This window comes from Triticum urartu, chromosome 3A (genome assembly GCF_056163025.1).
Source record: "Triticum urartu cultivar PI428250 chromosome 3A, HENAU_Tu73, whole genome shotgun sequence".
In the NCBI taxonomy this organism is placed as follows: domain Eukaryota; kingdom Viridiplantae; phylum Streptophyta; class Magnoliopsida; order Poales; family Poaceae; genus Triticum; species Triticum urartu.
In genome coordinates this window covers 429,625,087-429,640,143 of record NC_141875.1, presented here as the reverse complement: position 1 = coordinate 429,640,143, position 15,057 = coordinate 429,625,087, and positions in this window count along the sequence as shown.

Here is a 15,057-nt window from a genome sequence, read left to right as displayed (position 1 = left end):
GGCAATGCAGAGCCTGGCCACTCCCGTCGCTGCCAACACCGATGGGCGGCACTAGAGAAAATTCGTGTCAAGCTCCTCGACAGCGCCACCAAGACGGTGGCCATGAAGCGTCGCGCTGAGGCCAACCAACGCTAGGTCGACCTGTTGGGGAACATAGTATTTCAAAAAAAATTCCTACGATCACACAAGATCTATCTAGGAGATGCATAACAACGAGATGGGAGAGTGTGTCTACGTACCCTCATAGACCGAAAGCGAAAGCGTTTAGTAACGCGGTTGATGTAGTCGAACGTCTTCGCGATCCAACCAATCAAGTACCGAACGCACAGCACCTTCGCGATCTGCACACATTCAGCTCGGTGACGTCCCTCGTACTCTTGATCTAGCTAAGGCTGAGGGTGAGTTCCGTCAGCACATCGGCGTGTTGACGGTGATGATGAAGTTACCGACGCAGGGCTTCGCCTAAGCACTACGACAATATGACCGAGGTGTAAAACTATGGAAGGGGGCATCGCACACGGCTAAAGATCAACTTGTGTGTCTATGGGGTGCCCCTGCCTCCGTATATAAAGGAGGGAGAGGGAGAGGCGGTCGGCCTTAGGGGGGCGCGCCAAGGTGTGGAGTCCTACTAGGACTCCCTAGTCCTAGTAGGATTCCACCTCCCACAAGGAGTAGGAAAGGAGGAAGGGAGAAGCAGAAGGAAAGGGGGTCGGCCCCCTTCTCCTAGTCCTAATAGGCCTCCTGCCCAAGGGGGGGGCGCACCAGCCCCTTGTGGGCTGGTGTGCTTCCCTCTTATGGCCCATAAGGCCCATAACTTCTCCCGGGGGGTTCCGGTAACCTCCCAGTACTCCGAAAAAATGCCCGAACCACTTGAAACCATTCCGATGTCCAAATGCAACCTTCCAATATATGAATCTTTACCTCTCGACCATTTCGAGACTCCTCTTCATGTCCGTGATCTCATCCGGGGCTCTGAAAAAACTTTGGTTCATCAAATCACATAACTCATAATACAAATCGTCATCGAACGTTAAGCGTGCGGACCCTACGGGTTCGAGAACTATGTAGATATGACCGAGACACATCTCCGGTCAATAACCAATAGCAGAACCTGGATTCTCATATTGGCTCCTACATATTATACGAAGATCTTTATCGGTCAAACCGCATAACAACATACGTTGATCCCTTTGTCATCGGTATGTTACTTGTCCGAGATTCGGTCGTCGGTATCATCATACCAAGTTCAATCTCGTTACCGGAAAGTCTCTTTACTCGTTACGTAATGCATCATCTCGTGACAAACTCGTTAGTCACATTGCTTGCAAGGCTTATAGTGATGTGCATTACCAAGAGGGCCCAGAGATACCTTTCCGATACACGGAGTGACAAATCCTAATCTCGATCTATGCCAACCCAACAAACACCTTCGGAGACATCTATAGAGCATCTTTATAATAACCCAGTTATGTTGTGGCATTTGATAGCACACAAGGTGTTCCTCCGGTATTCGGGAGTTGCATAATCTCGTAGTCAGAGGAACATGTATAAGTCATGATGAAAGCAATAGCAATAAAACTAAACGATCATTATGCTAAGCTAACGGGTGGGTCTTGTCCATCACATCATTCTCTAATGATGTGATCCCTTTCATCAAATAACAACACATGTCTATGGTCAGGAAACATAACCATCTTTGATTAACGAGCTAGTCAAGTAGAGGCATACTAGGGACACTCTGTTTTGTCTATGTATTCACACATGTACTAAGTTCCTGGTTAATACAATTCTAGCATGAATAATAAACATTTATCATGATATAAGGAAATATAAATAACAACTTTATTATTGCCTCTAGGGCATATTTCCTTCAGTCTCCCACTTTCACTAGAGTCAATAATCTAGTTCACATCGCCATGTGATTTAACATCATTAGTTCACATCACCATGTGATTAATTTACATCGCCATGTGACTAATACCCAAAGCGTTTTACTAGAGTCAATAATCTAGTTCACGTCGCTATGTGATTAACACCCAAAGAGTATTAAGATGTGATCATGTTTTGCTTGTGAGAGAAGCTTAGTCAATGGGTCTGTCACATTGAGAGCCGTATGTATTTTGCATATTTTCTATGTCTACAATGCTCTGCATGGAGCTACTCTAGCGAATTGCTCCCACTTTCAATATGTATCCAGATTGAGACTCAGAGTCATCCGGATTGGTGTAAAAGCTTCCATCAGCGTAACTCTTTACGACAAACTCTTTATCACCTCCATAACCGAGAAATATCTCCTTAGTCTTCTAAGGATAATTTTGACAACTGTCCAGTGATCTACTCCTAGATCACTATTGTACTCCCTTGCCAAAATCATGCTAAGGTATACAATAGGTCCGGTACACAACAGAGCATACTTTATAGAACCTATGACTGAAGCATAGGGAATGACTTTTCATTCTCTTTCTATTTTCTGTCGTGGTCGGGTTTTGAGTCTTTACTCAACTTCACATCTTGCAATACAAGCAAGAACTCCTTCTTTGACTGTTCCATTTTGAACTACTTCAAAATCTTGTCAAGGTATGTACTCATTGAAAAATCTTATCAAGCGTCTTGATCTATCTCTATAGATCTTGATGCCCAATATGTAAGCAGCTTCACCGAGGTCTTTGTTTGAAAAACTCCTTTCAAACACTCCTTTATGCTTTCCAGAAAATTCTACATCATTTCCAATTAACAATATGTTATTCACATATACTTATCAGAAAGGTTGTAGTGCTCCCACTCACTTTCTTGTAAATACAGGCTTCACCGCAAGTCTGTATAAAACTATATGCTTTCATCAACTCATAAAAGCATATATTCCAACTCCGAGATGCTTGCACCAGTCCATAGATGGATCGCTGGAGCTTGCACATTTTGTTAGCACCTTTAGGATTGACAAAACCTTTTGGTTGTATCATATACAACTCTTCTTTAATAAATCCATTAAGGAATGCAGTTTTGACATCCATTTGTCAGATTTCATAAAATGTGGCAATTGCTAATATGATTCGGACAGACTTTAAGCATCGATATGAGTGAGAAAATCTCATCGTAGTCAACACCTTGAACTTGTAAAAAAAAAACTTTTCGACAAGTCGAGCTTTGTAGATAGTAACACTACTACCAGCGTATGTCTTCCTCTTCAAGATCATTTTATTCTCAATGGCTTGCTGATCATCGGGCAAGTCCACCAAAGTCCACATTTTGTTCTCATACATGGATTCTATCTCATATTTCATGGCCTCAAGCCATCTGTCGGAATCTGGGCTCATCATCGCTTCCTCATAGTTCGTAGGTTCATCATGGTCTAGTAACATGACCTCCAGAATAGGATTACCGTACCACTCTGGTGTGGGTCATACTCTGGTTGACCTACGAGGTTCGGTAGTAACTTGATCTGAAGTTTCATGATCATCATCATTAACTTCCTCACTAATTGGTGTAGGCATCACTGAAACTTATTTCTGTGATGACCATTTTCCAATTCGGAAGAAGGTACAATTACCTCATCAAGTTCTACTTTCCTCCCACTCACTTCTTTCGAGAGAAACTCCTTCACTAGAAAGGATCCATTCTTAGCAACAAATATATTGCCTTTGGATCTGTGATAGAAGGTGTACCCAATAGTTTTCTTTGGGTATCCTATGAAGACGCATTTCTCCGATTTGGGTTCGACCTTATCAGGTTGAAGCTATTTCACATAAGCATCCCAACCCCAAACTTTGAGAAACGACATCTTAGGTTTCTTGCTTAAACCATAGTTCATATGGTGTCATCTCAACAGATTTAGATGGTGCCCTATTTAACGTGAATGCAGTTGTCTCTAATGCATAACCTCCAAAACGATAGCAGTAAATCGGTAAGAGACATCATAGATCGCACCATATCTAATAAAGTACGGTTACGATGTTCGGACACACTGTCGGGGATATACCCCGCGGTATGACCCAGCCGGAAATATGACCCAGCCGGACTTGGCGGTTTACTTGAGACCCGGCTGACACTTGGCGATTCACTGGCGACCCGCCCTGACCTGGCGGTTTACAAGCAACCCGCCTGAACATTATGACTCACTAGTGACCCGGCGGGCGGGTCAGACGAATGACAAGGCCCAAGGCCCAGAAGGCCGGTTCATGTTAATGGTGGGCAGGTTTACGAGGAAAGGAATAAGGGATATTCCCTTATATAGGAAGCAAGACTAGGACTCCACTTGTAATAGACTAGTCCTAATCCTAATAGGACTCTACATGTAACCCGCCCCTTCAACATATATAAGGAGGGGCAAGACTCTCCAAAGGGGGACAAGCAACAAGAAACAATCTCTAGGTCTAGACACAAAGAGTGAGCCGGCTTATGCGGCGACTCCCTCATGAGTATAGTGAGATCTAGCCACAAACAGCATGTAGGGCTATTATCGGATGATGTTTTCCGGAGCCCGAAGCTGTCTAAATCCTTGTCTTGTGTTGCGTCTCTCGATTTCGCTCAACCCCTCTCAAACTACTACAAAGATGCGTTGGCCTCACGACTAAGTCCTCATACTAAGACTTTTGCCATGACAATTCCATGACAGTTGGTGCCCATCGTGGGGCCCGCACACGATGGTGTTGAGTTTTTGAAGGGATCTCTTTCAGGGATCGAGAAATTCGCGGTTGCCGGATAAAGAAGAACAGGAGCGAAAGGATCTTGATCGAATCCGAGTTCATCAGTTGAGATTAAAAAATTCCGTGGCAGACCAGCGCCGAGATCTGAAGCAGCCCTAAGACGCGAAATCCTCTAGAAGCGACCGCTGGGCGGACCTGCTACTCGAGGTTGTCAAGGATTCCAATGTCTGGATGAAATCAGTTGAGCCCTAGAAAATTATTACTTGAAGCAGTGGATTAGACAGACGTGACAGAAAGAATTAGATAAAAAGAAATGATAGATTAGACAAGCACCGTTCAATGCCAAAACAAAGTTAATGAAGTCTGTATACATGCAGAACCGTGAGATCGATCCATGGAAGCCAAGCACAAAGGAATTACTATTTAGCATGGCATGGATTTCGAGTAAGCCAATTAAATCTACCATGGGAAACTACTACCAAGCGATCATCAGTTGGAGACCGAGTTGGTCTTTGGGTGTACCATCGTAGGACACTGAGGACCAGTTTTTTTTGGGCGATTCTTCCAGAATCGCCTCCCTCCTCAGCTTCTCCTAAAATCATCACTCCATATATTTTTGACAATCATGTTTAGTTAAGGTCTAATTAGTTAGGATTGTAAAAAATATATGAAGTGACGATTCTGAAAAAAACTGAGGAGGGGGACGATTCTGGGAGAATCGCCGAAAAGAACTGACCCTGAAACCAGCTGGCAAGAGTTCTGCTGCGTTTTGTCTGATCCGCCGATTCACCCAACACGGGTCACGCGTATCATCTGCTCGGCCTAGCACATGTGAGGTCACCAGACCAATCTGGCACATGTACCTGAATTTAGTATCCAGTGGCTGGTCGACGAAAAAACTAAAACCTGATGGATTTCCATGTTTTTCCACGTGAAGAACCCTCAACTAGTACTCCTTGCCAGCAGTGGACCGAGGAAGTACGACCACTGCACATGCATGCACTTGTCAAGGGACAAGTCCACGGGAAGATGCGTTAGCTCGTTCCCAAAACAGTGCTAGTACCACTAAATCCACGTGAAAACTCAGATTTTGGGAAGGAGTAATCCGAACAGCAAAGGAAGAAGGCCACGACCCGGATTCTGCTCCGTTGCCGAGCCGCCCACGGCGTGCAAATCGCCGTCAAACCGCCTCCTCTACGACGGGTACCTACGCAGTGTCACGCACCTGACCCGGAAGCAAATTATCCTCAGATTCGGGTTATTCCGTTGACCCACGTTTAGAACCGCCTGGGCCTCAAACTGACGTCTCTACTGGTCTCTGAGCCGCTGTCACCGGACGGGTCTCTGACTGTCGCTCGGCCGCGGCCCTGCTGCACCGGCGTTTTTCAAACCCACCGCCGGCTCAGCCGCACTTCGCTACCTCTCCTTGAGCCGCTACGATGAGCCGCCGCCGCCCGCGCCGGCCCTCCGAGCCGGCCACAGACCCGTCTCGCCGAGCCACTACTTCGAAGCCGTCCCTGCATGGATTGATTCTGACCTGCAGTCTATCTGCCTCAAGACGCTGCTCACTTCTGCCCACGCGTGGCATCTGAGCCGCCGGCCACCATGGCCGTCGTTGCAAGCCGTCGTCACTTCGGTGCTGCCTCCAAGCCGTCGTCACTTCTAGGGCCGTTTTCTGCCGCAGCCGTCATCACTTCAGATGCCACGGTCGCTGTCCTAAGTCGCCAATCCATTGAACCGCCCGGACCGCTCGCCCGTTGAGTCGCCATTTCCACTTTTAGTGTGAGCCGCCCGTACACGGGTCTCGCGGCAAGCTACCGCTTGAGCCGCCCGCTCCGAGACGTCCTTTGAGTTCTAAAAATCGGGCTATAGTGTTATCAAGGAATCGTGCGGTTTCAGCTCAAAAAAAAAAAAAAGGAATCGTGCGGTTTGCCAGATCGGTCAATCAAGTTGACTGGCGTGCTACTAGCTAGCTTTGGAGTGAAGCGGCTATGAAGCAAGTGTATCAAAGTACTACTAATTGCAATGCACAGAGTTCAAGTACGTGCGTCCATGTCAGACTGTACCTGGACCAAATCATCTGGAAGTCCACCCAGGTGATATCTTTCCTCTATATTTTGTTAGCGTATTAAATCATTTGAGAACAATTACGTTGGTCTGTGATATTTTTGCAGGATCATTATTCATTACAAAAGTGCCGCATAACGCGCGTGCCAACATCACTTTTGAACTAGCGTTTATTGAGCCGCTGAGGCCGCGTTGAGCCGCCTCTGCTGTGTTGAGCCGCGGGGAGTCACCGGTCTGCCTGAACCGCCGAGATTATATTAAGCCGCCTCTGACGCGGCATACAGATCATCTGTCATTCACAAACATCAGGTGATATCTATCTGAACTTATCTTATTAATGACTTATTGTTTTTTGTCAAAGAACAATTACTCTGCCATGTAACATTTTTACACAGGATAATTGTTTATGCCATTATACTGCGGATGCACGTTTGGCTGTGCGCACAGCTTCACGGACATGTGTGTTGTGGTCCATTTTGCATCAACACGTCGGCCGACTTGCCCGTCCGCGCCGCCTTACAACGCCACGGACGACTCGCCCGTCCGCTCTCGCGGCCGGTTCACGCGTCCGCGCCGGCTTACAACGAGGAGGACAACATGCTCGTCCGCATCGGCTTACAACACCGCGGCTGACTCGGTCGTGATTGATTTCAGCTTCACCATGGTGATAGTCAACTCTGCGGTGATAATTACTGACCTGACGCATCAGGTGAAATCCATCTAGTATATTTTATATTATATATTGCTTTCTTTAAAAGAGCAATTACTCTGTCTTGCAAGTTCTGCAGTACAGGACAAGTTATATCACTAAGATGTTGAATGACTCATACCGGTTTATATCACGGTCAAATATGGAGAGTCTCAAGCCAACTCCTCGAGTAGTCTTAAGACTCGGGGGCTACAATGACATGACTCGGGAACTCCAGGTCATTGGAGGGAATGATAACCCGATTCCGGAGGACACCGCCATATTGATGAAAATTTAAAGGCCGTCAGAAAATTGTCGGTTCAAAATAAAGATTCCGGTTTAAAATCCGGTTCAAGAGACATCTCTCTCCCGCAAAGCTTTGAAGCTCTCAAACCGGGTTCAAACATCCGGCTCAAGGTAAATTTGTCTCTTACAAAGCTTTTAAGCTCTCAAATCCGGTTCAAACATCCGGCTCAAGGACAATCTGTATCCCACAAAGTTTTGAAGCTTTCAAATCCGGTTTAAAGTTCCGGTTCAAAAAGAACTAATCTCTCGCAAGATTCGAGTTCTCAGAAAAATTAAAGGTTGCCAAAGAGAACTTGCTGCCATGATGCGCGGTTCAAACATGGGTATCATGCCTTACGGCTTATCTTATTATGGTCAATTGGGGGCTTCCTACTCATCGAGCATAGCTGTCGGTACCCTCTTGATCGGCGCGATGCCAAAATTTATATGGTCACTTGGGGGCTTCCTGTTCAAACATAGGTCGTATTCAAACCAAAGAGAATATAGTTGTCGGTACCCTCTTGATCGACACACTGCCAAACTCACTAGGGGGCTTCTGGATCGTATTCGAATCGTAGCTTAACCCCTTTTGGGTCCGACTTGGATCGTATTCGAACCAGGGTCGTTAAAAACCTCTCAAGGTCATTTGGGGGCTTCCTGTTCAAACATAGGTCGTATTCGAACCAAAGAGAACATAGCTGTCGGTACCCTCTTGATCGGCACACTGCCAAAGCTACTGTGGGCTACATGATCGTATTCGAATCCTAGCTTAACCCCTTTGGAACGGTCTACTGATCGTATTTGAATCAGAAACCTCGATTTTTATTTGGTTTAAGTTTTTGCAAACAATCTTTGGTTTTGTCTTGAGACTTTTTTGTTCAGATCTAAGTATAAGTGTGGTTTCGTTGAAACCCGGCTTGGCTTTGGACGATAAGTCGCCAGCATGTGACAATCATCATATATTTGGAAGTATTGGCTTCTAAGGATTGGGTTATCACCCTTACTGCATAGGTCATGTAAACTGGCAGTACAAATTCAATATCACAATGGTTATATGTGGGATATTATGACCCGCCCTGCGGTAAACCACCAAGGGATCTTGTGATTTACTTGTGTGCAGGATAAGACTACATTTGGGTGGTTACCCGCCCTGGCTTTTGATGTTAAGTCGCCAGGGCATATGTTGTATAAACTCTGTGCAGGATTTACAGAGCTATGACTTACATAAATGATTAAGTTCCAGCCCATCATCAAAAATTGAAATTGGTGTCTCAAAAGGGTTATCAATTCTTGATTTTCTCAAAGGCTATAAGCCGTCGGGTTATAAAAAATCCAGTTTACAATGGAGGCGTATTAAATCATCATCGGCCAAGAGCCGCCAGGTATTTAAACTCCGGATTTACTTGTCAACAAGTAAGGTATTCAAAGTCACTTTGGCGCAATGGCTATTGTTTTATCAATGGATATGGTTTATTCTACAATGGAAGGAATAGTCCCGAGTCGTTGTAGGCTTACGACCCGGCACTTGGGGGCTACATTATTCAAATTGAGATTACATCTAATATGCAAGTTCCATGTCACTGCCAGCATGCACCATGGCACTTGGGGGCTAATGTAAAGTAATTTTTTGCTCACTTTATTGAAGAACCGACCCATCACATTGTAATGAGCCGACCCTTGGGAGCTACCAATTGCTCCTGTCAAAAATTCAAGGTACACAAGCATTAATCCATTATATTGAATGGTCTGCTATTCAGATGGTAGAGTACAAAGCTCTTAACCTTTTGGACGTGGGTTCAAGCCCCATGGTGGAGATAATATTATCTGATGCTATTATCAATAAATTATATACAAAGTCCCAGCTCAGTATTATCTTACTAAGCCGGCCCTTGGGGGCTACACGTTGTTGTTCAAGTTTACATGGTTATATCTACAAAGTCCCTGCTCATTATTGCATAATGACCCGGCCCTTGGGGGCTACACTGGTTGAAGTTTTCATAAGCATAAGGCAATTACAAGTCCCAGGTTGCTGCAAGCATGACAACCCGACACTCGGGGGCTATAGGTGATATGCATATAAGGGAGAAAAAATCTTCAAATTCTCAGTTTGGCAAATTCTCAGATTAACTCGGTGTCTGCAACAATCATGACCCGGCATCATTTATTTATAACCCGGCAATTTTGGCAATCATAAATCGGCAAGATCTACATCTTTAAGCCGGTTGAATATCAGTTGAATATTTCAAGACCAATATTTTTTCAGAGCATTGAAGGCCGACTCAAATGGATTATTTCTTATAATATTTCTCTACAAGAGCCAATGTCAGCAAATTGGTTATAAAGCTGGCCTATTGACCTGGATTTTTTAGACGAAGTGCCTAGATTTTTGCATTGGCAAGGTTTGGACATATCTGTTAAAAGAGATTTGCTATAAGATCTTTGAGTATGCATCCAGGAGGAAATGACAAGGACTTAAAGATGATCAGGTGCCGGTTCAGGAAAATATTTAACCTGGAGCACAACCTATCAAGTTTGTTCTTGTGTTTATTTTACAGGATCATTTTAACATGGATAAATCCAAATTAAACTAGGGGCTAATGTCGGGGATATACCCCGCGGTATGACCCGGTCGGACTTGGCGGTTTACTTGAGACCCGGCTGACACTTGGTGATTCACTGGCGACCCGCCCTGACCTGGCGGTTCACAAGCAACCCGCCTGAACATTATGACTCACTGGTGACCCGGCGGGCGGGTCAGACGGATGACAAGGCCCAAGGCCCAGAAGGCCGATTCATGTTAATGGTGGGCCGGTTTATGAGGGAAGGAATAAGAGATATTCCCTTATATCGGAAGCAAGACTAGGACTCCACTTGTAATAGACTAGTCCTAATCCTAATAGGACTCTACATGTAACCCGCCCCTTCAATGTATATAAGGAGGGGCGGGGCTCTCCAAAGGGGGACAAGCAACAAGAAACAATCTCTAGGGCTGGAGACAAAGGGGCAGTCGGCTTATGCGGCGACTCCCTCATGAGTATAATGAGATCTAGCCACAAACAACATGTAGGGCTATTACTGGATGATGTTTCCCAGGGCCTGAAACTGTCTAAATCCTTGTCTTGTGTTGCGTCTCTCGATTCCGCCCAACCCCTCTCAAGCTACTACAAAGATGCGTTGGCCTCACGACTAAGTCCTCATACTAGGACATCTGTCGTGACAATTCCACGACACACACCATTACGCTGTGGTGTTCCAGGTGGCGTGAGTTGTGAAACTATTCCACATTGTTTTAAATGAAGACCAAACTCATAACTCAAATATTCACCTCCACGATCAGATCGTAGAAACTTAATTTTCTTGTTATGATGATTTTCCACTTCACTCTGAAATTCTTTGAACTTTTCAAATGTTTCAGACTTATGTTTTATCAAGTAGATATACCCATATCTGCTCAAATCATCTGTGAAGGTCAAAAAATAACGATACCCGTCGCGAGCATCAATACTCATCGGACCGCATACATCAGTATGTATTATTTCCAATAAGTCTGTTGCTCGCTCCATTGTTCTGGAGAACGGAGTCTTAGTCATCTTACCCATTAGGCATGGTTCGCAAGCATCAAGTGATTCGTAATCAAGTGATTCCAAAAGCCCAACAGCATGTAGTTTCTTCATGCGCTTTGCACCAATATGACCTAAACGGCAGTGCCAAAAATATGTTGCGCTATCATTATCAACTTTGCATCTTTTTGCATCAATATTATGAATATGTGTATCACCATGATCGAGATTCAATAAACCATTCACATTGGGTGTATGAGCATAGAAGTTTTTATTCATGTAAACAGAATAACAATTATTCTTTGACTTAAATGAATAACCGTATTGCAATAAACATGATCCAATCATATTCATGCTCAATGCAAAACACCAAATAACATTTATTTTAGGTTGAACACTAATCCCGAAGGTAAAAGGAGTGTGCAATGGTGATCTTATCAACCTTGGAATCATTTCCAACACACATCGCCACCTCGCCCTTAACTAGTCTATGTTCATTTTGCAACTCCTGTTTCGAGTTACTAATCTTAGCAACTGAACCGGTATCAAATACCCCGTGGTTACTACGAACACTAGTAAAGTACACATCAATAACATGTATATCAAATATACCTTTCACTTTGACATCCTTCTTATCCGCTAAGTATTTGGGGTAGTTCCTCTTCTAGTGACCATTCCCTTTGCAGTAGAAGCACTCAGTTTCAGGCTTAGGTCTAGCTTTGGGTTTCTTCACGGGAGTGGAAACTTGCTTGCCATTCTTTCTTGAAGTTCCCTTTCTTTTCCTTTCCCCCTTTTCTTGAAACTAGTGGTCTTGTTAGCCATCAACACTTGATGCTCTTTCTTGATTTCTACTTTCGCCAATTTTAGCATAGCGAAGAGCTCGGGAATCATTTTTGTCATCCCTTGCGTATTATAGTTCATCATGAAGTTCCAGTAACTTGGTGATAATGACTAGAGAACTCTATCAATCACTATCTTATCTGGAAGATTAACTCACACTTGATTCAAGCGATTGTAGTGCTCAGACATTCTGAGCACATGCTCACTGGTTGAGCCATTCTCCTCCATCTTGTAGGCAAAGTAATTGTCAGAGGTCTCATACCTCTCAACACGGGCATGAGACTGAAATACCAATTTCATCCCTTGGAACATCTCATATGCTCCATGTCATTCAAAATATTTTTGAAGTCCCGGTTCTAAGTCGTAAAGCATGGTGCACTAAACTATCAAGTAGTCATCATAACGAGGTTGCCAAACATAATGTCTGCATCTGCTCCTGCAAAAGGTCCGTCTCCTAGCGGTGCATCAAGGACATAATTATTCTGTGCAGCAATGAGGATAATCCTCGGATCATGGATCCAGTCCGCATCATTGCTACTATCATCTTTCAACTTATTTTTCTCTAGGGACATATCAAAAAATAAACGGGGAGCTATAACACGAGCTATTGATCTACAACATAATTTGCAAATATTATCAGGACTAAGTTCATGATAAATGAAAGTTCAATTAATCATATTACTTAAGAACTCCCACGCTTAGATAGACATCCCTCAAGTCATCTAAATGATCACGTTGTCCATGTCAACTAAACCATGTCCGATCATCACGTGAGATGGAGTAGTTTTCAATGGTGAACATCACTATGTTGATCATATCTACTATATGATTCACGTTTGACCTTTCGGTCTCAGTGTTCCGAGGCCATATCTGCATATGCTAGGCTCGTCAAGTTTAACCCCGAGTATTCCGCGTGTGCAAAACTGGCTTGCACCCGTTGTATGTGAACGTAGAGCTTATCACACCCGATCATCATGTGGTGTCTTGGCACGACGAACTGTCGCAATGGTGCATACTCAGGGAGAACACTTATACCTTCAAATTTAGTGAGGGATCATCTTATAATGCTACCACCGTACTAAGCAAAATAAGATGTATAAAAGATAAACATCACATGCAATCAAAATATGTGACATGATGTGGCCATCATCATCTTGTGCCTTTGATCTCCATCTCCAAAGTACCGTCATGATCGCCATCGTCACTGGCATGACACCATCCATCATCTTGATCTCTATCAATGGGGAAGGGAGAAGGAGAAGGAAAGGGGGGGCGGCCCCCTTCTCCTAGTCCTAATCGGCCTCCTGCCCAAGGGAGGGCGCACCAGCCCCTTGTGGGCTGGTGTGCATCCCTCTTATGGCCCATAACTTCTCCCAGGGGGTTCCGGTAATCTCCTGGTACTCCGAAAAAATGCCCGAACCACTCGGAACCATTCCGATGTCCAAATGCAACCTTCCAATATATGAATCTTTACCTATCGACCATTTCGAGACTCCTTGTCATGTTCGTGATCTCATCCGGGACTCCGAACAAACTTCGGTTCATCAAATCACATAACTCATAATACAAATCGTCATCGAACGTTAAGCGTGCGGACCCTACGGGTTCGAGAACTATGTAGACATGACCGAGTCACATCTCCGGCCAATAACCAATAGCGGAACCTGGATGCTCATATTGGCTCCTACACATTCTACGAAGATCTTTATCAGTCAAACCGCATAACAACATACGTTGTTCCCTTTGTCATCGGTATGTTACTTGCCCAAGATTCGATCGTTGGTATCATCATACCTAGTTCAATCTCATTACTGGTAAGTCTCTTTACTTGTTCCGTAATGCATCATCCCGTGACTAACTCATTAGTCACATTGCTTGCAAGGCTTATAGTGATGTGCATTACCGAGAGGGCCCAGAGATACCTTTCCGATACACTGAGTGACAAATCCTAATCTTGATCTATGCCAACCCAACAAACACCATCAGAGAGATCTGTAGAGAATCTTTATAATCACCCAGTTACGTTGTGACGTTTGATAGCACACAAGGTGTTCCTCCGGTATTCGGGAGTTGCATAATCTCATAGTCAGAGGACCATGTATAAGTCATGATGAAAGCAATAGCAATAAAATTAAACGATCATTATGCTAAGCTAACGGATGGGTCTTGTCCATCACATCATTCTCTAATGATGTGATCCCGTTCATCAAATGACAACACATGTCTATGGTCAGGAAACATAACCATCTTTGATTAATAAGCTAGTCAAGTAGAGGCATACTAGGGACACTCTGTTTTGTCTATGTATTCACACATGTACTAAGTTTCCGGTTAATACAATTCTAGCATGAATAATAAACATTTATCATGATATAAGGAAATATAAATAACAACTTTATTATTGCCTCTAGGGCATATTTCCTTCATGACCGCACAGTGAGCGGCACGCCGGCTGCGGGTGGGCCCAGCCGAGCCGGCGCCATCCGGCAATGCGGCGCAGCCATCGCCAGCATGCTGAGAGTCAGGCGCCCCATCTACGGCACCCTAGTGCAGAACATGCGCGTCGCACGGGCGTCAACAGAAGAACTCGAGAACCTAGAGGGTGAGGAATGGCATAGCCAGCTGAACCGCCTCCAGGAGCTCCTCGACGCGGCGAACACGCAGCAAGACGCGTGTGACCGCGTGGTGGAAGCCGGCAAGCAAGCCAAAAACGAACCACCCCACTGCAAGCATGGAGTGACCTCCCGGTCCCCAGGTGGCAGCGACCACGGCGAGTGGAACCCGGAGCCGGCTGCTACCAGCATACTCGCCAAATGGTTGTTCACAACCAGCAAGTTCCTCACATGGCGGCGCCAGCAGGATGATCGTCTGCCTGTACACAGAGGCGAAAGCTAAGGAGGCACGAGAAGACGGCGTTGACCTGCCCGAAGAGGCCGGACTGCTAGCACTCAGCCGGTCCACCATCTACCAGTAG